This window comes from Drosophila eugracilis, unplaced genomic scaffold (genome assembly GCF_018153835.1).
Source record: "Drosophila eugracilis isolate 14026-0451.02 unplaced genomic scaffold, ASM1815383v1 contig_2147, whole genome shotgun sequence".
Taxonomy (NCBI): domain Eukaryota; kingdom Metazoa; phylum Arthropoda; class Insecta; order Diptera; family Drosophilidae; genus Drosophila; species Drosophila eugracilis.
The window spans coordinates 1,888,129-1,914,991 of NW_024573030.1; the positions used below are offsets into that span (position 1 = coordinate 1,888,129).

The 26,863-nt window shown below is 36.1% G+C and overlaps 1 protein-coding gene and 1 long non-coding RNA gene across 14 annotated transcripts in view; one reads left to right on the plus strand and one right to left on the minus strand.

Moving 5' to 3' along the window:
* The window catches only part of LOC108110282, a 45,122-nt gene extending 43,758 nt beyond the window's left edge, over positions 1-1,364 (minus strand). The window contains exon 1 of the long non-coding RNA XR_001772557.1: positions 1,291-1,364. This is a non-coding gene — a long non-coding RNA (uncharacterized LOC108110282). The remainder of the gene's footprint in view (positions 1-1,290) is intronic.
* LOC108104383 (neurobeachin) overlaps positions 1-26,863 on the plus strand; it is a 189,684-nt gene that overhangs the window by 55,267 nt on the left and 107,554 nt on the right. The window lies entirely within an intron of this gene.

The following is a 26,863-nucleotide window of genomic DNA, read 5'->3' on the forward strand; positions in this document are numbered from 1 at the left end:
AACAGTTTTCCTACCTTTATGTTATTTTTTCTAGTGCTGGTCAGTTGGCAGTTGCTTAACCTCCCAGCAAGCAAATAAAGCGCTAACTGAACCATTTGGAATTCGGAATTCAATACTCGGCCCTCAACTAGCCAAACACTGTGTTTGTTGGCCAATTCTCTGTGCCACTTTCTCGAGCAATGCCAATTATTTTCAGCTCTTAGTCATAATTTACCAAGTGAACGCCTGCACATGACGATCAAATTGCATTCTAAAGCCTTTAACTTCATTTAGCTACATATATATATATATAGAGAGAGAGAGAGAGTACATTTGTTTAGCATTTGGCTGACATGTGCAAGGATTTCCATTGCCTTGAACTAATAATTGGCGAAAAGTGTAATAAAAGTTCACCCCGTTTTGTTTGTGGGGGAATATTCAAACATTTTTCCCTCGAAACGAATGCATTGTTAATGAAGCTGCCTCTGCCTCTGCCTCTGTAAAGTGTTTCCAATTAGTCGAGTTCATTTCTAAGACCAATTTAAATAATATTTATTGTATTTAATTGCAGTAAATAAAGTCAATTTAAAGCTGACTAATTGTCAATGATTTTTTTAAAGTCTTTTAGGACTTTTGTCCTAAAGTCTTTAATCTTTAAATGTCTAAAACTTTAGAGATAAAGACTTGATTTATAGACAATTAATTTATTTTTGAATATCTTGAAAAACATTTTAAAGCCACTTTAAATCGATGTCTTCACATCACTTTCCATTGACCCCGAAAAATGAAATTTAATTGTTTTGCCATTACAAATAAAGTAAGGATATTAAACTTCCCATTGAGTTGTGAGGATATTCGAGACCCGCTTATTGAGCGCTTTTGTTTGCCCTTGTTCCGGAACCAACAAACATTGCTCTCCCACCCCCGCCATAAGGCCCCCCCCTTTTGTTTTCCTTTATGTTTGGAAAATACCCAGTACAAAAAAAAAAAAAAAAAAAAAGAAAAAAACGATGCAAAAACAATGTGAAGATATTTTGCGGCGCAACCTTGAGGTGCACCACACCCACACCCAAAGCGCCCGACCGCCTTTCATCACCCACTCTCCAATATATGATACCATCCTCGCTTTTCTTGCATGTAAATTTTCCTTGGCCCGGGTGGTTATTGATTTTTACCCCGCCACCCGTTGCTTTCATATTTATATATATGTATGTATACCCTCTACTTATATAGTAAACGGGTATATTGGTTTCTTTGACAAGTGCAAAAAAAAATACTAATAATAATAATAATATATAAAAGGCCACTTACCCTAATTTTCCATCCGGGGTTCTTGTTGGGATGCGTTGAAATCGATGAAATATGATGAAAAATGATGAAATTCGATGAAATGTGATGAAAAATGATGAAATTCGATGAAATGTGATGAAATATGATGATATGTCTTCCACACGAAGCGTCGAATATTCCCATTCCGTTTACCCTACACTTATTTCACAGGTGTATGTATTCTTTTAGCATATTTCACATACTCACATGTACACAAAAATAAGTAGAAGAGCACACACACACACACACAACCATTGGTCCAGCGGAGTCCCAAATGCATCCTCACATCGAAATTGGCCAAGTTCGTCATAAAACCAATTATCCATTGTTGTTATATTAAAAAACAGTCAAATTACAGTCCAGCGATCACTTTTTGGTAATAATATTTTAATTTTTAACACTTTTTAACAGCACAAACAATGTATGCAAGTTATTTTGGTGTGCAACTTTTTAAGAATGGCAACTCTTTAGCTAAATGACTTTGATAAGTAATGGGAGAGGGGGAGAGCGGACTAACTGTCCACGCACTGTTTAAGATGTAAACACTCTCTCTCCCTTAAGAATGGCAACCCCATAACTGAATGATTTGGAAAAAAGTACTGGGAGAGCAGAGCCAAGATCTACGTCATCGCTGCTTAGGTCCTATGTCACCCACTCTCTCGCTTAAAATTGGCAACTCGATAGCTGAATGACTTGGTAAAGTACTGGGAGAGGGCGAGAGCGAAGATCTGTGGGAGAGTTCGTTAAGCTGCAGCCAACCCTTTTTTCCCCAAGAATGGTAACTCCATAACTGAATGACTTGGATAAGTACTGGGAGAGAGGGCGAGAGTCGACCAACAAGAGAGGAGAAGCAGAGCTTAGATCTGTTGGCAGCGCTGCTTAGGCCCCCTCTCCCGATTATCAGTGACAAATCGATAGCTGAATGACTTGGATATGTACTGGGAGAGGGAGTAATTGGACCAACCGAGAGAGGAGAAGCAGAGCAAATATCAGTGGTAGCCCCTTCTCCCGATTATGAATGACAAATCGATAGCTGAATGACTTGGATAAGTAATGGGAGAGGGAGTAAGTTTACCAGCGGAGAGACAAGAGGAAGCGAAGATCTTTGGCAGCGCTGCTCTCTGCTGCTCAAAAGTCTTTTCCTCTTGTCATTGCCATTCTTAAAGTATTGCTTGCCCAGGTTACATTGTAAATTTGTGTTTGTGTTTAAATATTCTTAAAAAGTGCTAAAAATGGTTAAATTAATACATAATAACGTGATCGATGGAGTGGATATTGTGTTTTGGTCAAAACATCCTGGATTAATGACGATTTTTGCCAATTTCTGTGCGCCGCTGGAAATGAGACTCCGCTGGAAACGGGACTCCGCTGGACAAGTGAATGTGTATGTGTGCATTTATACATATTTTAATGTACATGTGAGTATGTGAAATAAAACAAAATAATTGTATACACCTGTGGGAAACAAAATAGGACAAATAAAAGGTGACTTCGAAGTGCGACATTTCGTGTGGAGACAACAAATTTCATCGAATGCGACACATCCCAATAAGCAACTTGAATAAAATGGAAAAATCAGGTGAGTGGCTTTAATATATTTATACTATTTTTTTTCGATCAAACTATTTCAATGACATTGTGCCTAATTTTGTGACGCGCATTATTTGGCTAGGCATTTCAAGAATTAGTATGTATATCAGAATGCTAAGCTAAAGGGAACAGAATAGGTTGTTGTTTTGACATTCGTCAAGCTCGCCAAGTAACGGTACTTCCTCGTCGATGCACTCGAATATAGCTGGTCTTCGTCGTCTTTTTTTTTTTGTTTTTGTTGTTTTCATTTTCTGTTCCTTCTTCTTCGGCTGCTTCAAGTTGATTATTTATAAAAAAAAAAAAAAATCAACGAACAAGCTAACAAGAAAAACAGAAAATCAAAGTTTTCTGCTAAAATAAACCCAAAAGTTCCTCAACAACAAAACGAGATGGGTATATAGTCCGTGTGCCGTCTGCCTCATATGTTGGTTGGGCATTATTAATTCCGTTAAAGCCTGCAGCATCGAAGGAACTAGAGAGAGACCATGGGAGCTCATTAAAGCGAAAGGGCAAGAAAGTAGTGATTCAGAAGGGGGGTGGGGGGGAGGTGCAAGAGATATGGCAAGAGGACCGGCAACTTGCAATTTCAATAACTCATTGTAGTGTTACAGTGGTTGGAGGTAGCTTATTAACTGCAAATGAAAGTATTATATTAAAAATCTGTGCTAAATAATCAAAAAAAAGTAGATAGAAAAGGGTTGATTTAAATTAAAGATAGAGAAACATATATTTATTCTATATTTAGAATTAATTGATTTAAAAAGCTAAAATTTGATACTTTCCTTTACCAAATTGTAGGTGATTAAAACATTAAATTATTCGTTATATCCAGCAGAAAGAGTTTAAAGAAAATCTAAAAATGTTGATTAATTCAAATTTTCTTCATGTTTTGTATAATTTTCGTAGTATTTCCCAAAGAACATAACTCACTGTGTCGCCTGTTTGGTTAGATAAGTAAATGAGGAGCGTGCGAAAAGGAGGGTCTGGGCCGTGGGCGTCGGACAGTGGGTGGGAAAGTAATAATAGTGGTGGTTGGAATCGGGTGTAAGTTGGTCTAGTGCTATCACAGTTTGCTCCAATTTCAAGGCATTACGCTTATGAGAATTTATGTTATGTGTTTTGGGGGTTGCGGGCGCATATTTCTACACACACACACACACACACACACACACATATATAGCATACACACTCCCAGTGTTACTCATACAGACACGCAGTTGGCAGGACCTGCTGGCGCCCTGCTGAGCGGCTCGTGGCTCCGGCGTCCTTCGACCTTTTTGGCTGGCAAACGCTCTTGATTCTGATCCGATTCTCGTTTCCCAGTTCATACTCCTGTGCCCTGCAATTAGTTGAGCATGATAAAAATGCTGTATGCCGACGCAGAGTGTCCTTTTCCCATTAAACCCCCAACCCCCACATCTCGTCGCCCCCTTCTCTTTCTGTTTCTGTCTTTTTCCCACCACAAAACTTCTCGTGCCCGAATGCTCATTTGCTCCTGCAGTTTTGCCAACTCATTTGGCGCGATTTACCTACACGCAGTACACACATACTTAAACTCACACGGTTGCACGGCGAGAAAAGGTTTAAATTAACTAGTTTTCTAAATGAAATTTAAATTAGAAAGTCAATTGAATTTATATTTTTGAACAAGTTTAATGAATTTATTACTTCAAAAAGTCTTTAAAATTGAAATTCAGCTTTTAAATTCTATTGTAAGTTCAGCTCTAGAATATCATACTTTTCTCGCTGTGCAGCTACACTAATAGCTGCCATGTACTTGGAGCTTTGACTCTGAACTCTACCCCTTGGGGGGAAAAGAGCCCACTAGAAGGACCTCGCATCTCGTTTCCTGTCATCATTGGAGCGACTGCCTAATGAAGTCGCCATCGCTCTATACCCACCACAAAACTTTGTCTGCTGCCATTCCTGTGTTTTGCCTGTGTATTATTAGTTGCGGGCGAAAAAAACGGGTGGAAACATCCAGAAGTTGGGCAGGGAAAAAGTATCATGTTGCAATCAATTAATTATGTAATTTCTTAGGCCCAAGCGAAACAACAGCCGCATAGTGGAACCATCTAAAGGGAAAATTAGTTGATTTTGCTTCCTTCAAGAAATTTTAATTATTTTTTAAGCATTTAAATTGTAATTTTTTGTGAGCTTTGATAGGTTGCATCTAAAATTTGTTGCCGCAAAAAAAGCGAAACTATTTTTGCTCTATCAATTTATTAAAATTTAATACTTTTGTCTGTTCGCTACTTGTTGAATATTTTCATAACCAATTTATATTTAGAGATGTTGAAAAATCTTAAATTATAGTCAAAAAGGAATGTACCTTTTAAGTTTCTTCAGGATTTTCTTACAAGGAATGTTACCTTTTAAATTTCTTCAGGGTTTTCCTACCAGGAATGCCTTTGTGGTCCACAGTCCGTTTCATGAAGCTTGTGATATTGACAAGTTTTCTTAAATTTCACGTTACTTATAATACTATAGTATGTACACATTCCGCTGCGCACACATAATCTTCGGCTATTATGAGTTGTGCCACAAGGGTGAAACTTTGCAGCTGGTGGCAGGTAGTGATAGCATCACAATTTATGCAAAACATGACAACGGCAAAAAAAAAAAAAAAAAAAAAAGAAAACAGTAAGGGGAAAAACCGGGAAAGCTGGTAAGCTGGTTGGTTTTGGTTTTGGGTTGGGTTGGGAAAGGGAAAGGGAACACGGGCAAGGGAAAGGGAAAATTGCTGAAAATCTTGCATAAATTGCTGGGCGCTCGAAAGTATGCAATAAAAATCACAACAAACATGTGTGTCAGCTAGCTCGGTTTTTTCTCCCATCCTCCACCAGCTATCCTTTTCGAAACGCTCCTCTACTTTTTCTGCAGCCCTCTTTCCATATATTTTTTCCAACTTTTTTGACAAGCTTGACGCTTTGTTGATACACAAAAAGATTGTTAAAAAATATTTATATAATTTTTAATTAAAAAATTAAAGAAGTATTGAAAAATCAAAAGTAAAAGGCAGAAAAATGAGTTTAAAAATATTTTCATAATTTTGGGAGATTATTTTAAGTATTAATAAGAAAGCTTAGGGTTCTAGTTCTAAATCATAATTGTTTCTTTTTTTTTTGTTCAGTGTCTGTGTTGCTTAAACCTTAAACATTATGCCACACTGACTAGTGCCACGCCCACTCTTTGGTATTAACGCCCACGCAATTTGGCGCCACGCTTCCATGAAGCTGCAAAGCTTTTAATTAAAGCATTTGCATTTTATATCAGTCTTCTATATACACATTTATATATATTTTCAAATATATACGAATATATATATAGATCCACGCACACCATTACACCTGAGCGGTGTGCCGCAAGTTATGCAGTTGGCAAAAAAAAAAAAAATACAGAATTTTCCCAGCACATTTCAGTGGGTTCTTTTTCGCAATTCTTTTTCTTCTATTTTTCTTTTTTTTTTTTGCGTACTTTTCCTTTTGTTGTTTGCGAATGGCGAGCGTTGCTTTTGTATCTTAATTGATTTCAATATGTGTGAGTGTGGGTGTCTGTTGCCTGTGTGTAAGTGTGCTAATTTTATGATTTGAATAGTCCCTTTTCCTCTGCACTTTTCCGCAGTTTCCTCGCTGCATTTCTATCTCTCTCCTGCAGACTTCCTTCCTCTTCTTTTATCCCTGTGCGTAACTGTGTGCAATTAAGTGAAAAGTGCACACAGAAATGGAGCCCAGGAAATTGCAATTGTATTTGCCCGTGTGTGTGTGTGTTTGTGTGTGTTTGTGTGCGTATGTAATTGGCACGTTGCGGGTGTGGGTCTAAGGGGGGTTGTGTCAGTGTGTGTGGACTTAGACAATGAACCCAAGTGCAATAATTAATGAAGCAAAGCCAAATCATCGCCATCAAGGGAGCTGCAATTTGAGGGATTTCTTAGCTTTATATTTTGTTCTTCCTTTTAAGGAAGTTTCTAATATTTAAAAAGAAAAATGGTCTGGTCATCATTTTGCTTTTAAATCATTTCCTTTTCCCCTTTTTTTGTACTGCACGCTTTTAAAACTGATTGAACTGTATCCCCAAAAATATACAAAAACCCTTTTGCTTTTTTTAGGGCTTAGAAGAGCAGGTGTTCTATGGTAAAATCCAAACCCAAATTTAAGCTTTGCCAAAATAACAAAGTCCCCAATCAGTACATGTTTTTTTTGTTCTCTTTTGATATTTTAATCAGAAAAATATCAATGGAAAACTATCAAAGCTCTTTATTTGTTGAAAGGCTTAAAGGTTATGGTTTTCCCCATCAAGTTAAAGGATTAGGTTTCCCCTTTTCCTTATTTTTTTTTATTAATAATTGTTATACTCGACAAATGTTTGACAATTGCCGGCAAATAATTGTTGCTTTCGGTTTAGGTTTTGGTAAATCCAACTGCAATGCATGCAACTGCCATTGCAACTGCCATTGCATTTGCAATTGCAACAACAACAACAACAAAACAGGACATGTCCTGGGCAATGTTGACACAACTGGCAATTTGGGGTGGCCCCAAAATGTTTTGCCTTGTGGCTAATGCCATGGCCATGGATCCAAAAACTGACTGATTGACTAAGTTCAGGTGGCATGACGCTAACTAACATATTGTTGTTCTTGTTGTTGTTGTTGTTGTTGCAACTTGTGGCACACGCAGATGGTGGTATAGGTGCTTTCTAATATATATTCTATATATATATAAATATATAAGGAAACCCAACTTAATTGCAATTGTCTGCTGCCTAGGAGTCTGGATTTTGGTGTCTAGGGTTTCATCTGTCCAGAGTTGTCGCGTGTGTTTATGCATATGATATGCAAATATTGTGGTATCAGTGTATCCGCACACACATGCCGTTGAAATTGCCTTGCATTTGTTGGTTGCTACACTGAGAAAAACTATTATTGTTGCTAATCTAGAAAAAGTTGCTTTAAGAGAGAGGAAAGTTAGACTTTTCTGAGTCTAGGAAAGTGGAAAATAGGTTTTAAATCATAAATAAATATAAAATTTATATTTTATATCTAAATTTTCTTCTTTTTAAAACTTTTCTAAGTAAATTAAACAATTTACTTGCTATTTTCCTCACTGTACTTTGTACTTGTATGTCGTAATTTTTGCTGCCACTTTTGCCAGCAACCTTTTGGGAAATGGGGAAGAGACAACAGCAATTTACACAACACATTTGCTTAATTTATATTTATAACCTTAACACACACACACACACACATATACACATAGAGAGAGAGAGAGAGAGAGAAAGAGAGTTGAGTTTTAGTTTTAGTTTGTTTTTTGCATTTGCATAATCGCTGCACAGAGACAGAGTCACAGGACAAACAGGACTTTAAGCTCTGCAACTTTTGTATTTTTACTAAACTTTAAAGCTGTCTATGGACATAGGCAAGAGAGAGAGATGCTGGCATTGCCACTGCCACTGCCACAAAACCGAAACCGAAGCCCCAACCATTCAGGCTATGCCATCCATTAGTCATTCTGGCTGAAAAAAAAGGGAAGGCGTGGTGGGGGGGTTTAGACAACCTAAAGGGTTGCGTCTGCCACTTGAGACGCGCTCAGAACGTCCGGCAGCGGCAAATTGCAATTGGTGGCAGTCTGATGCTGCCGGCAGCATTGTTTACACTTGATTTTTTTTTGTTTTTTTTTTTTATTATTTAGTATAACAGGGTAGCCAAGGTTATGTTGGGTGAAATAATAAGTATGTGGGAGATTATACGAGGAGAATGAAAAAATAGAAAGCTTGGGAATTGAAGTAAAGTCTTGAAAGTCAAGCAAAGCAATCTTTTAAGTTCAGAGATTTCGTTATATAAAATATTTATAATAAATAAAAAAGGAATATTAATAGTTTAAAAATGATTTTTAAAGGAATTTTTATAGGGAATTTTGCCAGTTTAATCGATTTAATTTGCCTTTAAGCACTTTTTTTTTCTGCATTTTTCATGGGAAACTTTTTTGCCCAGCCTTTTCCCTTGCTTGTTATTCTCTTTTTTTTATAATTTTTATTTTGTTTTCCCTCATTTGCCAGTCCGTTTTCATTAGGGTGCAGCATTCAGCAAAAAAAAAAAAACAAGAAAATGTGAAAATATTACCCACTTTTTGGGGCCACATCCTCCCTCTCTAATGATGCAGAAATGCAAAGACTATGATGAAAGGACCAAAAATGTTCAGCCATACAGAATGTAATTACAGATGAAAATGCAATACAACAAAAGGCGGGGGTAAAACTTTTCACAATTTTAACTTCAGTTGCAGCCGCCGCCGCTGCCGCCGTCGCCGCAAAAAAAGTCGTGGGGATAAAATCAAATTTATTTTTTGTGTGTTCTGTTTTCTTTTTTTTTTATATATTTTTTTGCTGCTGCCTTTGGACGGAAATAAACCACAAAGCGCAGTCATTGCTGCAACATCCTCAATCGGTGGGGTATATATATATATGTATATAGTAGTAGCTCCCCTCCTCCCCTTTTTGGGCTCTGCCATTCACCTTCAGTTTATCGTTTTTCATTTTTGTAGTGGACTTTGGGATTTATGCGCACACTTGAATTTGCATTTGGCCACAGACCAACACAGAAAAGGGGTTTTTTTTTGTTTTTGTTTTTCCTGCTGACTGTTTTCTGTTTTGTTTTTCCCTCTCGAACAATAGCCGCAACAAAGCAGAAAGAGAGGCAACTTTTTTTTTTTTTTTTTTGGAAAATCAAGGAAAATGAGCAGGCAGTTCAACAGTTGAATGGCAGCTTAAAGCGGCGCCATGCCTGGCTTGATTCATAGACATATATATATATATATATATGGCTGATATATATATATATAAAAGGCTGGCGAACATTTACGGTAATTTATTGAAACACACAACTTCCGCCGCCACATGCAACATGCAATCGTTGACAGCGCCGCAATGGTGCACACAACACAAAAATGTTTATCAATTTTGTTTTTGGAGGGGGGAAGGGAAGGTGTGAAAAGCGAGTAATTTACATTTTTAGAATAGTTCAGGAAACTTCAAATAAAAGTTAGGTTTAGGGGGGGATATATAGTCTAGCTTAGTTAGAGTTTATAAGGAAATTAGGTTTTGTTTTTAAATATTTTAAATTATAAACTAAAGTTCCTTTATGTAGAATTTTTGTATAGAATCTTTCTCATATTTCTAAAATTCCTTTTAACTTTCCTTTGTCAGTTACAAATATTTTACTACAAAACTTGGAATAACCAAATTAATCTTTCTTTAATAACTTCTTAATTCTTTCTGTGCATTATATAAATTTCCCTGGATTAGTATATGTATATATGTGTGGCTTGCAGGATAACCACAACGAGCGATAATTGAATTCTATTGCCAATGACACTAAAACTGTGGAAAACGCAAAACTGAAACGCAGAAACCAGAGTAAAGTGAGAACTCTCTAAACGAACGAACGAATGAGCAAGCAAGCGACCATATTAACATCAATTGATAAATGCCAATTAAATTATGAAATGACCAACCAGAAACAGGAATAAAATGCTCATAAATTTAGCTGGCATTATCCATAGCGTATAATTTTTGGGATTTTAGTTGGTATTTGGAAGGCCATTCAGGTTACAGTTTAAATGGTTTTTAAAATCACGAAAATATTATTGGCAATGTTAATTAAGGCTATAAAAACAGTTTGAAAATGAAATATTATTTACGATTTTGTATATATTCATTTTACTGGTTAAAATCTTTAGGTTTTTGCTGCTGTAATCCCTTTTGGCCATTTCCTATCAATTTCCAACTGACATTGGCCTTAACTTTCTTCTGTTACTGTTTCGTGTTTTACCTCGGCTCTCCCGCCGTCCTGCCTCTATTTTGTTGTCTTTGTCAATTTGGCCTTCTAATTTTCAGGCTGATTTCAATTTGAGTCCAAAAGTCCCTGCCTCTGCCCCTGCTCCAGTCTTAGTCCCTGTCCCTGTCCCAGTCCCACAGCTTTTCTACATTTTCTGTGTGGGTCTGTGAATGACATAAATATTTGATGGGTAGCCCAAGGGTCAGGAGGGCTCTAGAAGTGGGGGGGCTAGAGGCGAATGATAATGTGTGTGTAATGTGTCTGTATTTGTGTTGGGCAAATTTACTACGACAGCCGAACTGTCCTTCTAATTTGATTGTTTTTTTTTTGTGTTTTTTTTTGTCGATTTACGTCACCCGAAATGCAAATGACAAACGAATTTTATTGGCTGCCGTTTGTGTTGGCAACTAATTAGGCAGCGACATTTGCGGTTGACTTGCTGCCTTTTTTTTTTTATGCTCTTTCTCTCCCTTTCTCTGGCGAGAGTTTTCCCATTTCCATTTCAATTTCAATTTCGCGTGATTTAATTAAATGTCAAAATGAAAATTTTCGGCAATTTATGCATGGCAATTTCTTCTTTGGAAAAAAGAAGGGAAGAAGAAGGAACCCCTGTTGGAAAAACTCACTCACCCACCACTCACCAACCGCCTCCCCCCCCCCCACCCAAAGTGAACCACAAATCTTCTGGCTTCGACTTTGCTTTTGCTTTTACTTTGGTTTTGCTTTCGCTTAGATTTGCTTTTCATGGCCGCAATCCGCTAATGCGTCTAATTGCATTTTTGGGCTTGGAAAAGCAGGCAGCACAGTTTGCCCCCCCCATACATGTGTTGATTGCACAGGTGTGTGTGTGTTTGTGTTTGTGTGAGCTGCTTAGGCAGGTGCCCGCATTTTCATGCAACCCATAAAAGTAGACTATGGAAAATGGGCAGAGCTAGAGGGTAGAGATTTCCAGTTTAAAAATATCAATAAAAAAAATTCTAAAAAATTATTTCTGATTTTAAATATCTTATAAAAAATCTTATAAAAAATCTTATTAAATATTTATTAAATATTTAAAATTTTTTGAATTTTCCAAGTGTCATCTCTAGCGTTTTGCCCCAAAAGCAAAAGCCTGCACAAGCGGAAAAGCGCATTAATTTTTGTCTATCCGAAACGCGTTTCTGCTCTCCCTTCCTCACTTTCAGTTACTATTTTTCCTATTAAATTTAACATGCCGGCAAATTTGTCATTAACTAACTACTAATAGCTAGAGTTTATGGCTGGAATTTATTAATATATTGATTAGTAAATAGGCTTATCTATAAAACTCAGACACTTTTAAGTGGAAATTCTATTTTTATCATAGAAAATGTGGAAAATATATGTCCTTTAGCAAATCCCATAAATCAAGACCCACTTGGATTTGTCTCAGCCATCGTGTTTCTGGAGATTTTCATCGCCTGTCTCGTTTATCCTGACAGAACCACGCACACAGATGTACACTTGGAATTTCCCGCCGCCTTGGAAAATCCAAGCGAAAAACCCCATCCATGTGTGCTTGTGTGGGGTGCATTATTTCTAATTAGGAAAGTTTGTCTGTCAACTGAGGCGAGGCGAGTGTGCGACAGACGGCAATGGGAAAACTTCTTTGACTTGTGCCGAAACCCAAACGGGCAAATCAAATTCAAGTAGCGTCAAAATGGCAAATAAAAAAAATAAAAAAAACAAAAATCAGTAAAGGAAAAGGAGGCGGTTAGGTGGGGGCTATAACCAAAGGAAAACTCAGATTTCCAGCACTCTTCAAGCGGGCAATTGAGAAGAGCAAAGCTCGTGGCAAAAACAATTGCCAACACTCCATCATCTATAAACTCGGTCCAAAAGTTAATGAGCAATCTCTCTGGCTCTATATATATATACACAGATATTTATATATATATATATGTAATGGCTGTGTGTGTGTGTGTGGCAACATTTACATTTTGTATAACTTCCGGTTATCAAGTGCATAAGCATGAATGACAAAACCCATAACTCAAACACAGACAGGAAGCGCCAGAAATGTTTAACTTTTGCTTTTCAACCAACTTTTACTCTCGTCCTTTGAGTTTTGTTTTTTACTTCTCTCTCTCTCTCTCTCTCCCTTTTTCTAAGCATTTTTCGTTAACCTTTTCCTTTCGATTTTGCTTTCTCCTTAACTATAAACATTAGTCCATTAAATTACAAATATATATTTTGTCGATTTTTAATGGTTTAAAAACATATTTTGAAAATTCCTTCACTGCTTGAATTTTATTAAATTTTCTCTCTAATTATAAATAGCAACTATTTTCCCTTTGTTACTAGGAAAATTCCAACGTTTTCCGTCCCCTTTTTTTGTGTGTGTTTAGTTTGTCACAATTTGTGATTCAATTACATTGGCATATTTACACCAATTAGTTTTCATAATTGTTTGCTGGAAATTAATTTGATTTGTTATGGTTACAAATTGCTAACGTGTCTAAAAATTAGTTAGCATTTTAGAGTTACAATTTAGTGATGTTTGTTAGATTTTAAATTTATTTTTTTAAGTTATTTCTTTACTATCTTTACCTCTTTTGTTTTTTCTGTAATTTCCTCACAATTACACCTGTCAGTTTTAATGATTTCTACTATAATAAACCCACGACTAATAGCGACAACCCACTCAGCCATTATCCTCCTTTTTGCTGCCTCTCTGGAGTAGGAGTAAGGAGAAGGGAATAAAGGAAAAGCCAATTAAATAAAAAATGCCAGGCAGGTGGGCGGGAGAGATATTCCATTGAATTAATCGTAATTGAATTTGGCAATTAGCATTCAACGTTTATCGCGAGTAATTCATTGAATATTACTAACCAAAATATATATATGGTAATGAATGAAATAAAAATGAAAATAAAAATGAAAAAATCAAAATAAAAATGAACAAACAAAAATATGCTATCGATAGCCAAACGAATGGGGAAATATTCAATTTCCAGTGATTAAAATTAGCTGACACTGAGGGTGGTTTATATAACAACCTATATAGATATAGATAAAGATATATATATATGTGTAAGATATATATAATTTATTCCATGGGAATGGGAATGGGGAATAAAGTTTCGTTGCCGTTTTGACTTGGACTAGTTTACGTTCATTCATTGCATACATCTTTGATGAAGTTTTGGGGATTTTCGGGGCTTGGCAAAAGTTTTTACATTATACAGTTTATGAACTTTTCTCCTCCATCGCCCGATGACTGATTCGTATTTCCATTTCGTGTCATAAATATTTAAAGTTCTTCCTTCCCCCAAATCATACCTATACTCTGGAATATATTTTTTAATTCTTTTATTACTCACTTTTAAAGTTTTTTTTTTTTTTTGGGGAGTAGAAAACCACTAAGGACATGCCATTTTCAAAAATTTTATATACATATTTGGTACATCCATTATTTATAGGCTTTTCTATGGCCAACGATATCAGGCCTTGTTTCGACGGCCATTTGCAAATCCAATTAGCTTAGATTAAGCACATAAAATGCAACAACAGCAGAAACAACAACAACAACAATAGCAATAAAAATGCAAAAAAAAAAAACAGTGGCGGGTATTTCCGTGAAAAAGAAGGGGTGGGTGGGGCGAGGGGCACGCACCGAAAGGGGAGACATTTCTCCAGCGACAGGGACAATAAATCTTGCATACAATTTATTGACAATGCTTTGGGGCGCTGAGCAAACAATGTCCTTCCGTTCGGTTCGAGCCAAAAAGGACAAAAGGATATGCAGCATGCTGCGGGAATTTACCCAAAAAGGGGGGCTGTCGCTCTGAAACTGCACTATTTTTTTTTTTTGTTTTATTTTATTTTATTTTTTTTAATATTAACAATTAATGCAAACGCCGGAAGTTGGGTTGATTTATTTATTTTTATTGTTAAGGATTAAACCAAAAAGTTCAGTTAAGGAAATCAATAGAAGGGGGTAGTTAAAAAAGTGTTGTTAATAAATAACTAAGAAAAAGGGTTAAATTTTAAAATGAAAACAAAGAAAAATGAAGGAGCGAGAATTTGTTTTTTTTTCTAAGAAAATAAACAGAAATTTTTTGAAAAATTGCTTAAAATTTATTAAAAGTTGGTTTATAAAAATATTTTATAAAATATTAATTTATAAATTTTATTTGTTTTTATGTTTTATTTTAAAAATAAATTTAACTTAAGTCTAAAAACGAAACTGACTTCAAATGTAAAGTTACATTTTATTTACTTGACACAAAGTAAATGTCGAATAGGCAAAAAAGTTTTCGGTTTATAGCCAAGTGTTTACAGTTAAAAGTCGCTAGGTGGCGCCACTTGGCAGGATTTCATATAAGACCCCCATATCCTGAAAGATTTTTGTATTAAAAAATAACTTTTTGCTAAAAATAAACAATATTTAAAACTTAAAAATGTTTAAACTTTTATAAAAAATAACTTATAAAAGTTTATTTTCATTTCTTTTATGTCCTGAAAGCTCTCCAAAAAACAAAACCCTTTGCCATAAACAAGCTAAAACTACCATAAAGATTTACCTACAAGATTTCTAGTAAAATCTCCCCCTAGCGGAATTTCCAAGAAACTAAACAAGTCAGGATGCCAGCGAAAAAGGCGTTTTAAATTAAAAGACCGAGAAGGAGACAAAGTTTAGGCAAGCAGAAGTGATCTAAATGAATGACTCGCAGGCAAAGACGCAAACTGAATTTTAATTGAAACATGATTCAGTTTTCCGAGCCTGCGGTTATCTAAGGGATTTTCCCGAAGCGGGAAGCTATGTTCGTCTGCCTGTGCGTGTGTGTCTGGCAGACTTTTGTGAGAAACTTTTCAACTTGCTCCTTAAAGTTGTACGTTTTTTGTTTTTTTTTTGTTTTTGGCGAAATGGTCGGTGAGTGGGCGGCGGTGGTGGTTGGGGCAAAGCCAATAAATTGTTTGTTGAATTATTTTAGCACTGCAACTATTTATATTGTTTTTTGACTTTGTGCCTAGTTGGTTGGTTGGTTGGTGCCAGTGCTGCGGCACTTTTGCCTGCTGTTTCTGTTGCTGTTTTTATTGCTGTCGCTGACAAGGCATAAATAAAATTCTTGGTTTGTTTTTAATTTGTGTAGAGCAGAGTCGAGCCTGGAAAAACACACACACACAAGTCCAGTAGTCGCTTCTGTTGTTGTCAGTTTTATGTTGGCCCGCTGCTACTGCTACTGCTACTGCTGTTTTGGCATAAAAAAGTGCAACACTGCGGCAACTGTTGCAAGTATTGCAGCCCCATTGGTCTACAACACACAAAAATTTGGGTCACTGCGGTAATGTTCTGTCGAGTTTGGTTTTCTGCCTGTTTGTGAACTCTCTCTGTCTCTCTCTCTCTCTTTCTGTGTGTGCTTTTCTATTTTGTTTCTTTTTTTTGGATATTTTCTGTTAAAGCAAAAAGTTAATTCTTCAATTGCTTCGATTTTTCCTGAATGGCTCTTCGATTTCTGACCAATTATGCTGGCAATTTTTCATAGATGTTGCTGTTGAAACCTTAATCGCATTTTTGGCCACAGCAGCAACAAGGGTTAACTTTTCATTTCCAAAAAAAAGAGGAAAAAGGAAACATCACAACAACTAGAAAGGGTGTGGAAAATTTCCTATGGAGTAGGAAAATGCGTTGGGCAAAAGAAAAAAAACAAACTTTGTGCATATACATTTATCAAATTGTTGTTGCATTTGGAGCGCAAATAAGTGGTTTATGATGAAGCCGCCTCCTCCTCTGCATCCTCTTCTCTACTTCCTGGTTTTTTTTCTCACCCCCCCACTTTTTGGCCTTTATTGCCACCTCCTTTCAACCCATTCTAGACCCCTTTTTTCCTTGGTGTTGCTGCTGGTTTGGCTGGTGTTGCTGCCGTTGTGGGTGAAGTTGCTGGTTGCTGATGTTATGCTGATATACAGTTTGGGAAATTATATTTATTTTTTGTTATTTTTTAATGTTTTTTTTTGAAGAGTTGAGTTTTAAGTTTATGTTTCTTAAGGAAGAAATATTAATTAAAATCAATAATAATAGAATTTGTTCTTTAGAAACTTTCTCACTTATTTTCTGTAAGTGTAGTCTGGCGGCTGCTGCTGTTGTTGTTGTTGTTTTTGTTGTTGTTGCAGTGACTGCTGTTGCTACTGCTAATGTTGCTGTTGTTACTATTGCTGTTGCTCATGCTCTAGATGTTGTTGCTGTTGCTGTTGCTGTTGCTGTTGCTGCTGCTTCATTTTGCATTTTTACGAGCATTGGCAATGTCGTTGTTTGTTGTTGCAACTAGTGTGTGTGTGTGTGTGTAAGTGTGTGAGTGTATATGTATGTGTATTGATGTTGCCGCTGTGCAAGTTGTTGCTGCTTGGACGCTATAAATTGTTTATACGGTTCACTTGGCTTTCGGGCCATTTGGGATCACAACAACGCACACACATAAAGGCACAGAAACAGACACAGACACAGACACAAACACAGACACAAACACAGAGAAACACGATGGAGGCAAACAAATTTTCATTGGACGTGCTTGAAAATCTATTAAGCGTTGATAATTCAGCGTTTTACCGACTTTTCCACTCCCCCCCCCAAAAAAAAAGGGTCAAAACAATATAAATGGACAAACACGTCCGCATAACACATCTTTTCATGTGTTAACATTTAATTGAAGCGCCGGCCAAAATACAGGAAAAACATTAAGCTGATTTAATAGCAATAAAAAAAAAAAAAAAACAAAAATGTTGCCATTAAAAGAGGGGGAGGGAGAGGGAAAGCAACGACAATAATTTTATTTGCCTCTGATAATCGTTCGCTTAATTGCATTTGAAGTCAGGCGTAAGGAAATTTGAATTATTGAAAACAATCTCAACAATACAGAAATTGCAAACAAATGTCAGCAATAAATTCAATTAAATTCCCCATAAGAGTTGATAATCAAATTCCCCCCCCCAATCCCCAATCAGCCCACCCCCTCCCCTTTTTCCACCTTTCCCCCAAAACCAAACTTTTCTCCATTCCACAAAATGCGAATCAAAATGGTTTATTAAATCCGGACAAAAAGATTGTTTAATTAATAAATGGCAAATAAAGCAACAGCGAAATGACGACAACAAAGTTTCATATGAAAATTTAATTAAGACTCGAAACGAAACGAAAATCTGTTTGTTGTTTATCAGAAAAAAAAGAAGAAAAGAAGAAAATATATTAAAAATGATTTAATAAATTTTGTGGGAAAAGAAAAATGATAATTTTTAGATTTTATTTTGTGTAATTAAGAAAATTAATGGGATTTCATTTTATTTTCTTTAAGAGATTTAACTTTAGTTTGGAACTTTAAACTTTAGGCTAGTTTTCTCATTTTGTTTGGTAGATCTCCCCCTCTTTTTCCCACACAAAAACTTACATTTTATCTTGGAAGAACTGTGAAATAAGGGTTTAAGTTACAGGTATCCTGGGCTGATGTCAGCCCCTCCATTCATCTTCGACCTCGAGGTAGCCATTTTGTTTTATTTCTCCTGCTTAAGGGATCCTTCGAAGTCCTTTTCTTCTTCTTGCTGATGCTGCTGCTGATGCTTCTTCTTTGTTTCATCTTTATTTTTGTTTATTTTTTGTTTATTTTTTGTGTTTTTTTTGTCTTTCTTTTTTGGCTGCGGGTTTTTGATGCTGATTGTTCCAGCCACGACATTTCGTGCTGTGTGACAATTGTTGGTGCCCCAGCAAAGCAACTAACATCAACTACAATGACAAGCCGAACGAGAACAGAAGGCTGTCTTAACACTGAAAGAAATAATTGTTTAGAAATATATATAACTTTGAAGTAAGGAAAGGGTAGGAGAAGACACTACGAAGCAGATTTAAAAAATACTTCTTAGGAAAAAAGTGAAAAAGAAAACTAAAAATATGAAATTTATTTTTTACTTTTTTTTTAACTTTCAAACTTTTCTAAAATAATATTTATACATTTTTGAACATATTTATTTTTTTTGTTAATTTTTAAACCACTTTTCTTGATCTTCTAATTCCCAGAAAATATTTAAAAAACTTAAAAATTATTCCCTGTGCACTCCCTTTTCTGCTTGAGTTGTAGTTTACAGCACCGCGAGGCACAAAAATTCTTAACCATGCCACATGAAATATGGTTGAGCTTGAGGTTGTTGTTGTTGTTGGTTGCAGGGTTGGGGGAAATGTTAGGGGTTGTGGGAGGAAGGGTTTTTTTTGGGCTTAAAAGGGGGGGAGGCAATGAAGGCGAGTTGAATTATAAGACGTTGTCCTTCTGGTTTCAGTCGTTGTGTCGCCTCCTCTTATGTGGTTGATGAGTGGGGGTGGGGGTGGTTGGAAGGGGATATATGGTTAACAACCAGCGCTTACTAAAACCAAAACCCCTTCGTACAACGCCGCTGCTCTTTTATGCCTTTCGCCATATAATTTATATACGCTCAAATATAAATAACAATGAAACGTGAAGAAGAACAAAATGCGTGGCACATTCTGGTTTTTGTTATGTTTTGTCGCATTTTCATTTTATTTTTAGCGATCTCTTCTTCTTTGCTTGATTCAGATGGGTCCCAAAAAGGGAAAAGCCAGCTATAGAAATATATAGAATTTTCCACAATTTTAGGCTAATTATAAGCCAAGCAACAGAAAGGCAAGGAAATAGATTTGTTAAAGAAGATTTTATGAGGTAAAGAAAGAACCGAAAGCAAGCTTAAGGAAAATAGATTAAGGACATAGATTTCTTAAAGAAGATTTTATCAGGTAAAGTACGAGAGAAAGGGGGACTTAAGCTTAATCAAATTATCAAATTTTCATATTTTATCAAATATTAAACAGCTTACAATGTAGAACAAAGTTCCTGTAGAATTATTGAGTCGAAGAACAATTGAGGCGGCAAGACAACTTCAAATTCAAGTGGCCCATTGCTGTAGATATTTCTGCTGACTCTCTCGATGTCTGACAATTGTCGCCGAACATCGTCTCTGACCAATTGCAACTACTTGTCTGCCAGAGTTTGGGATTTTCGTAGATAAAAAAACAAGGGGCGAAGCGGAAAACTTGAAACTTGAAAAAAAGGAGACAGAAGGATGAATGCGCAGTGGGAGTTTGGCTATAAAAATTTACTAAAACTACAAGGGAAAACTTTTCTACAGCCGCTTAACAGTTAACAGTTATAACCGCAGGCGGTTTGGGGGGTGGGTTTTTTTGAGGTGGAAAAGGGGGAGGGATGCTTCTGAACCATCATATTATCTATCAGTCTGGGCGTCTTGAAGTCAAGTGCTCGGTCTCTAATAAGTTAACTGGTCTGTAAATTGTCTGGCTCGATGTCCCAAGTCCTTGTATTCTCTCTCTATCGTTTCTTTTTTTTTTCGATTTTTATTTTTTGTTCTTGCCATGTTGCCTTGGTTATCCTCGTGGGCCATATTTATTAAGTTATGGTCAACAGTGGTATTAAAGGGCCACAAAATATTGAAAAAAAAAATGCAGGTTTTTAAAGCCATAAATTCATCAAAATACAAAGCTTAGCTCAAGCGCTTAGCTGTTTTGGCCAGCTTAAGACTAAAAAAGGCCAAAAATTTTACTTTTTTAAGTGTGAATGCAGTTTTGTTAGAATTTTAATAATGAGTTCTGGGATGTATGAGATTCTATATTGGGACCATCTGTCACATTTTTATGACAATAAAACTGATTATTCTTAACATTAAAAAAGGCTTTGGATCTGTGGCAAAAATACGATTTATTAGATGGGTTTTTGTATTATAATTTGACTAATATTTGTCCTATAGTTATAAAACTGAAAGATTTAAAAAGCTGACGATCTCAACTTTCTACCCATACCAATGTCTGCTTACTTGTGAGAAATTCATAAATCTTCAAATTTTCACTTTTTTCGTAAGGGGTAACATCATCAAAATTTAGCGAAAAAAGGACAACGTTTTACTTTTTTAACCTGGGATACAGTTTTCTTGGAATTTTAATTACGAGTTCAACGAGGTATTACATTCCATATTTGGACCATTGTTGGCTTAGTTATGGGAATAATGCAACCACTTTGGGGGGAAATGAGAAGAAATCAAGTTTCGCATTTTCGGTAAGGGGTAACATCGTCTTTTTTGAGAAAATGGATAAAAATTAACAATTTTAGCTGTGAATGCAGTTTTGTTGCAAATTTAATAAAGAATTCAACGAGATATGGCATTCCAGATTCGGGTTACTATTGGCTTAGTTATGGAAATAATACTGTGACTCAAAAAAGGAAATAAGGAGAAACCAAATTTCGCACTTTCGATAAGGGGTAACACCATTAAAATTTCAGAAAAATGACAAAATTTTGACATTTTAAGCTGCGAAAACAGTTCGACTAGGAATTCAAAAACAAACTCAACGAGGTATGACATTCCAAAATTGGACTATTAAAGGCTTAGTTATGAAGAATTTACTACCGTTTACAGGGGGAAATGAGGTTAAACCCAAGTTCGCATTTTTGATAAGGGATAACATCATCAAATTTTGCGAAAAATAACCCAAATTTTACTTTTTGAACCTTGAATGCAGTTTTATTCGATTTTTAATTACGAGTTCAGCAATGTATGATATTCCATATTACATTTAACATTTCGCATTGCTATGACAAAAATACTGATTATTTTCGGCTAAAAATCTGGACTACGACTTCCGCCAGAAAATCATAGTACCTATGAGGTTTGCTATCTCTAACTTGTTCAAAACAAGACTTACAGCTTAAAACTAGACACTTTCTGATATTTAATATAAAAAAATTCCTACAAAATATTTTGTATAATCTCAACCACTGTAGGCCATTATGGACTTAAAATTCATCTCTGCTTTTGCCCCTCCAGAAACCTCAATTTGTTGCCGTTCTAATTAGTTCTTCAACTTTTGTTCATTGATACAAAAAAAAAATGTATATGTAGCGCAGGTATTAAAATGGTGGAGGCAGTCGAAACAAAAAAAAAGAAAGAAAAATAATCCTGAAATTGCTTTTGGGCATTTGCCACCCAGCCACCCACACTTTTCCCTTAATTCAAGTACTTTTCCGCACTCGCGTCGTATACAGTTGTTGCAATCGCCGCGCTGTAATTGGCAATCGTTGCGAATTCTATAACTGATTTCAATGTTCGGTGCATTCGAGCGTTGAGCGTTGAGCGTAATCAATTAATTAACTACAAAATCGCAGTCGATGTTAATGAAGTTGTGGCCGGCCAATAATACACAGAAAATATGAAAAACACAACGAAAATGATGTTCTATGTTTTCAGCATAAAACAGAAACAGAAACAGAAAACTGAAAAAGCAGATGAGGGGGGGCTGGAAAAAAAAAAGGAAAATATATACAGAGAGAGAGAGAAAGCAAAGTCAAAATCAATTGAGTTCGATTATTTGCATTTTGCATTTGGATTTGCGAACTCTATGGATTCTGATTGAACAGGGCTAATTAGTGATGATGAATAGATGAATGGATTGGCTGAAATGTTGCCTGATTTAATTAGAATTCGCGTATGTCATGGATTTATATCAATGTAGTTGCAAAAACTTGTAATATTTTCTTGACAAATTCTCATCCAAGGAAAGTAGAGGGTGGCCCATGTAGCTTTTGCATTTTGAACTATTAATAATTTTGACTTTCACATTTCGATTGTCATTGTCAATGTGTCAGATATTTAGTAGAAGGTTTGCGGTTTAAGAAATGGTTAAGTTTGCGCTTGAAGCGATTTTATAACGCAAATCTTTCGTGGGCCACCCTTTACTTTTAATACAGGGTGGCCCATGTAGTGTTTGCTTTTTGAACTATCGATAGTTTTGACTTGAATGTCAATGTTTTAGATATTTAGTAGAAGTAGTACGAAAATGTAAGAAAAAGTTAAGTTTACGCTCGAAGAAAATTTTAAAACGCAAATCTTTCGTGGGCCACCCTTTAGTTTTAATACAGGGTGGCCCATGTAGCGTTTGCTTTTTGAACTATAGATAATTTTGACTTTCACATTTCGATTGTTATTGTCAATGTATCAGATATTTAGTAGAATGTTTACGAAATGGTTAAGTTTATGCTTGAAGCGATTTTATAACGCAAATCTTTCGTGGGCCACCCTTTACTTTCAATACAGGGTGGCCCATGTAATGTTTGCTTTTTGAACTATCGAGAATTTTGACTTTCACGCTCGAAGAAAATTGGAAAATATTCATATTTTTATAGCAGTTTTAAAACGCAAATTTTTCGTGGGCCACCCCTTATTTTTAATATAAGGTGGCCCATGTAGCGTTTGCTTTTTGAATTATCGATAATTTGGACTTTCACATTTCGATTGTCATTGTCAATATGTCAGATATTTAGTAGAAGGTTTGCGGTTTACAAAATGGTTAAGTTTACGCTCAAAGAAAATTGGAAAATATTCATATTTTTATAGCGATTTTATAAAGCAAATCTTCCGTGGGCCACCCTATATTTAAAGTTACTTTCTTGCTTTTGCTTTGCCTTTTCCCTCAAAACAAGTTACATCTGTCAACTCATTTATCGTCCGTTTGCAGTTGAGGGGGCACATCACTTGAATGCCGCAGAAATGTTGCAATTGCGAAATCCAATACATGGCATGTGTTAGTCATGCTCTATTAAGTTGTAATGAGATTAGGTAATTGATTGAAGGGTGCCCAGACTGATAGAACTTGGCCGAAAATCGAATGCGAAAAGCCCGAAGCCAGCCAAAAACTTCAACCCATTGATTGATGGCAATGCGAAGCACAAGAGTCCCCACTAAGGGAAAACTATATGAGCAAGTTTTTTATTTTGGTTTAAGATTTTTTAGTAAATTAATGTTAAGTTAAGTTTACATTAAGTTAAGTTAGTTAAGACTTTTACATATTTTTGAGTCAAATTTCTATAGATTTATATTGATTTCTCTCAGTGCATTTGAAGTAGCAACTACTACTACTGGATATCACAGCACTGAAATCGCTTCAAAGTTCAACTTGATTGAGTGGCAGGCAGCGGTCACGTGTCGCTGCAAATAAACAGATTTTCGTTCCAATGCCACATACCAATACCAACACCAATACCAATTTCAATTCAAATTCAAATCGACACTGAGCCACACACACACACACTAACTAAGCCATAGAGAGAAGAGGGAAGGGGCTGGGAGTGCAAATGAAAGAGACGGGTTTTGGGGGGATGTGCAAGAAAGATAGAAAGATATGTAAGGATATGGAAAGACCATGAAGAGTTTCAGTTTCGATTGCAGGCTTAGAACTGCCTTGTCCTTGGTCGATTCCCCAGCATTCACTAATTTTTCCTACTGAGATTTGCATGTTAATGGCGGGAAAATAATTTCGGTAAAAGTTATTATTTTTTTTCCCTTCGAATTTTTTATACTATTTACCTCTCTTCAGTTGCAATTTGTGAGAGGAAAAGTTTTCACCAAAAAAAAAATACACAAAAGCTGTTAATGAATCACTGCAACCGAATGCAACCTCTTTTTACCTCTCAACTTTTGTATTAAATTTAGCAAAAAAAAAAAATCATAGAAAAATCCTCTTTAAATTTATAAAAAATGAAACACGAAGGACGACGCAAAACTTGGCAAGTTCAAATTGGATTTTCGCCGCAAAAACCTGTAGACTAATTCCTTCCAGCAAGGCATATTAAATATTCCTTCTGTGATTTCCCCATTTTCCTTAAAATTTTTCATGCGCTTTTTCCCCCAAACTCACCAGAGTGACTTTTATGTTTTACTCTTTTTACTCTTTTTTTTTGTCCAATTTATTTACATATTTTGGGACACTGACGTTGGCCACAAACATTTTGTTGGTCTCTGTCATATCCTTCACCTAATTTGGCTGCCTGGCCGGCCCGCTGTGCTTCATGAAAACTAGATTATGGTCAACTTAGTGTTGGGCTACCTTTTATTTTGTTTTTTTTTTCTTTTTTTTTTGTGGTCAACTTTTTTGGATGCTCGGCTGGTGATGCTGCTGCTGTGGTCGCAAAAATGTGCAGCCAAACAATTAAAACCGCAAAAGAAAAAAAATGTATAAAGGCAGGAAGGCAAATGAAGGTCCCACTAGCTCGTACTCTTTCTGGTCGACTGTTTCCGTCTCTTTCGGTTTACCCCCCTCTCTTTTCTTTCTGATTTTTTGTTTGGGTCTTTTGTGTTGTGCTGTGTGTGTGTGTGTTTGTTGTCGTTATGGTCTAATTATCTCTATTTATTTATGCTACTGCCAAGCAACTTTTGTTTGCCATCTCAAATTCTAGCTATCTCTCTTCTAGCTTCTTGCCGTCCCTTTTCTTTCTTTCTTTGTTTGTTGCGTTTTGCTGTTAGTTCTTCTCGTTTCCCCCCATCTTTGTTTTGTTCTTTTGGTAGTTAGATTCGTTCTCGTTTTATTTTTTTTTGTTTCTCTGGCTTTTACTTTTGTTAAAATCATACACACACGTGTGCACTGGAAAAAAAAGAGTAGTTTTTTTTGAGGGAGAGAGATGTTTGTGAAATACTTTCTTAAGCTGGAAATTGAATACCTAAAGGTTGTTCTATAAAATTTCTAACAAGTTTTCCAAATAAATTATGTCTTTCTCTCAGTGCATAGAAAGAAAGAGAAAGAAAGAGAGAGATAGAGAGGCGGGCAAGTGGTAAACACACACGCACACGCAGAAAGACAAAGATAGAAGGCTAAGCTTACCTTTGCTTTTAAGGGCCAGACATTTCGTTGGCCATTATGTTATTACAGCTGCCTGCCATTTCTCTTTCACCCCCCAACCCCAACCTTAAACCAAAAAAAAAAAAGAAGAAAAAAAACAAGAAGAAAAAATCAAAAGAGAGAGAGTGGAAAACTAAAGCCAAGGCAACCAGAATCCTCACCCAAATTCTCCCCCCATGAAGTCTCTCTGTGTGTGTGAATGTGCTGGAAATGGATTTGGACCGTAAAAATGCAGATAATGGGGGCCCCCAAGCTCATGTGGGTGCAGTTTTTAAGCCATGTCCGAAAAAGCCGAGAAAACCTGTATTTTGTAGCAACCCCCCTCCCCCATCCCCCTTTTCTTTCCGTGCTCTTGCAATTAACAAAACAACCTGAATGGCAAAGACACACAGGGCGTATGCGTAATCTGAGTTTGGCTTAGGGTTAACTTAAAAAAAAAAACAAGCAAAAAGTGTTTCAAATTACGTTTTTCATGATTAGAAAGTTTAAAATCTCAAAGTTTGATAATATTTAGAAATATTTAATCAAAAATTAGATAATAATTTATCAGCTTTTAACAAAATTAGCTTTTTAATTTATAAGCCAACCATAAATTCAGTTCCAAAATGAATCTATCAGCCTTTAGCTAGGCTTTCTAGTCCTCATCTCTGCCCCTTTCCCTCAAGTAGTCCTCCTTGAATTCCTTGTGTTTTATTTTAATGAGTAGTTGAAGCTTTTGAAGAGCAGCAAATTTACAGTCAATTAAATGCGGACCCCTTAGAAACCCCCTCCCCCCTTGCATCATAAACTCATCCGTATTATATTGAGGAATGAGCAGGCGAAAGAGACAGAACGACAAGATGATAGAGAGAAAGAGAGGGGGATAGGGAGAAGCGAGGCTGAACTCGAATTATGTCTAATGAGCTGAGCCAAAATCTGAAGCAACAGGGAAACTCTCTGGGAAATATATATAAGTGCCAAAAGGAAGGGGAGGTTCGTTCTTAAAATCGACAAAAAGGGGGGAAGGAGGGTGGCTGTGAATGTGAAGGAAATGCCTGTTGGCCCCTCCAGTCACGAATACATAATTACAATCGAAAATGCTTTTCATTAATTTCAAGTGCGCTTCAAGCTTCCGACAAACAGGAAAAAAAAAAACATAAATTAAATATAAAAGGAAGAACAAGAAACAAAAATTTTTGTGTTATTAAAATAATCTTGTGTAATATTAATTCGAAATTTCGTCCTCTTCCCCATTTACTCATTTTGGTCAAAGTTTTTGGAAGTGGAGCACGTGGCCCTTACAGGGTAGAAAATTAGCAGGACAGGAAGAGGTAGCTTAGCTTAAGTTCTTAGGGAAATTAACTTTTTAAAAACTACTCTGTAAACATAAACCTAGAAACTGATGAAGGACTAGATTTTTATATTCTAATCTAATTGAGAGACTTTCTTTGTTA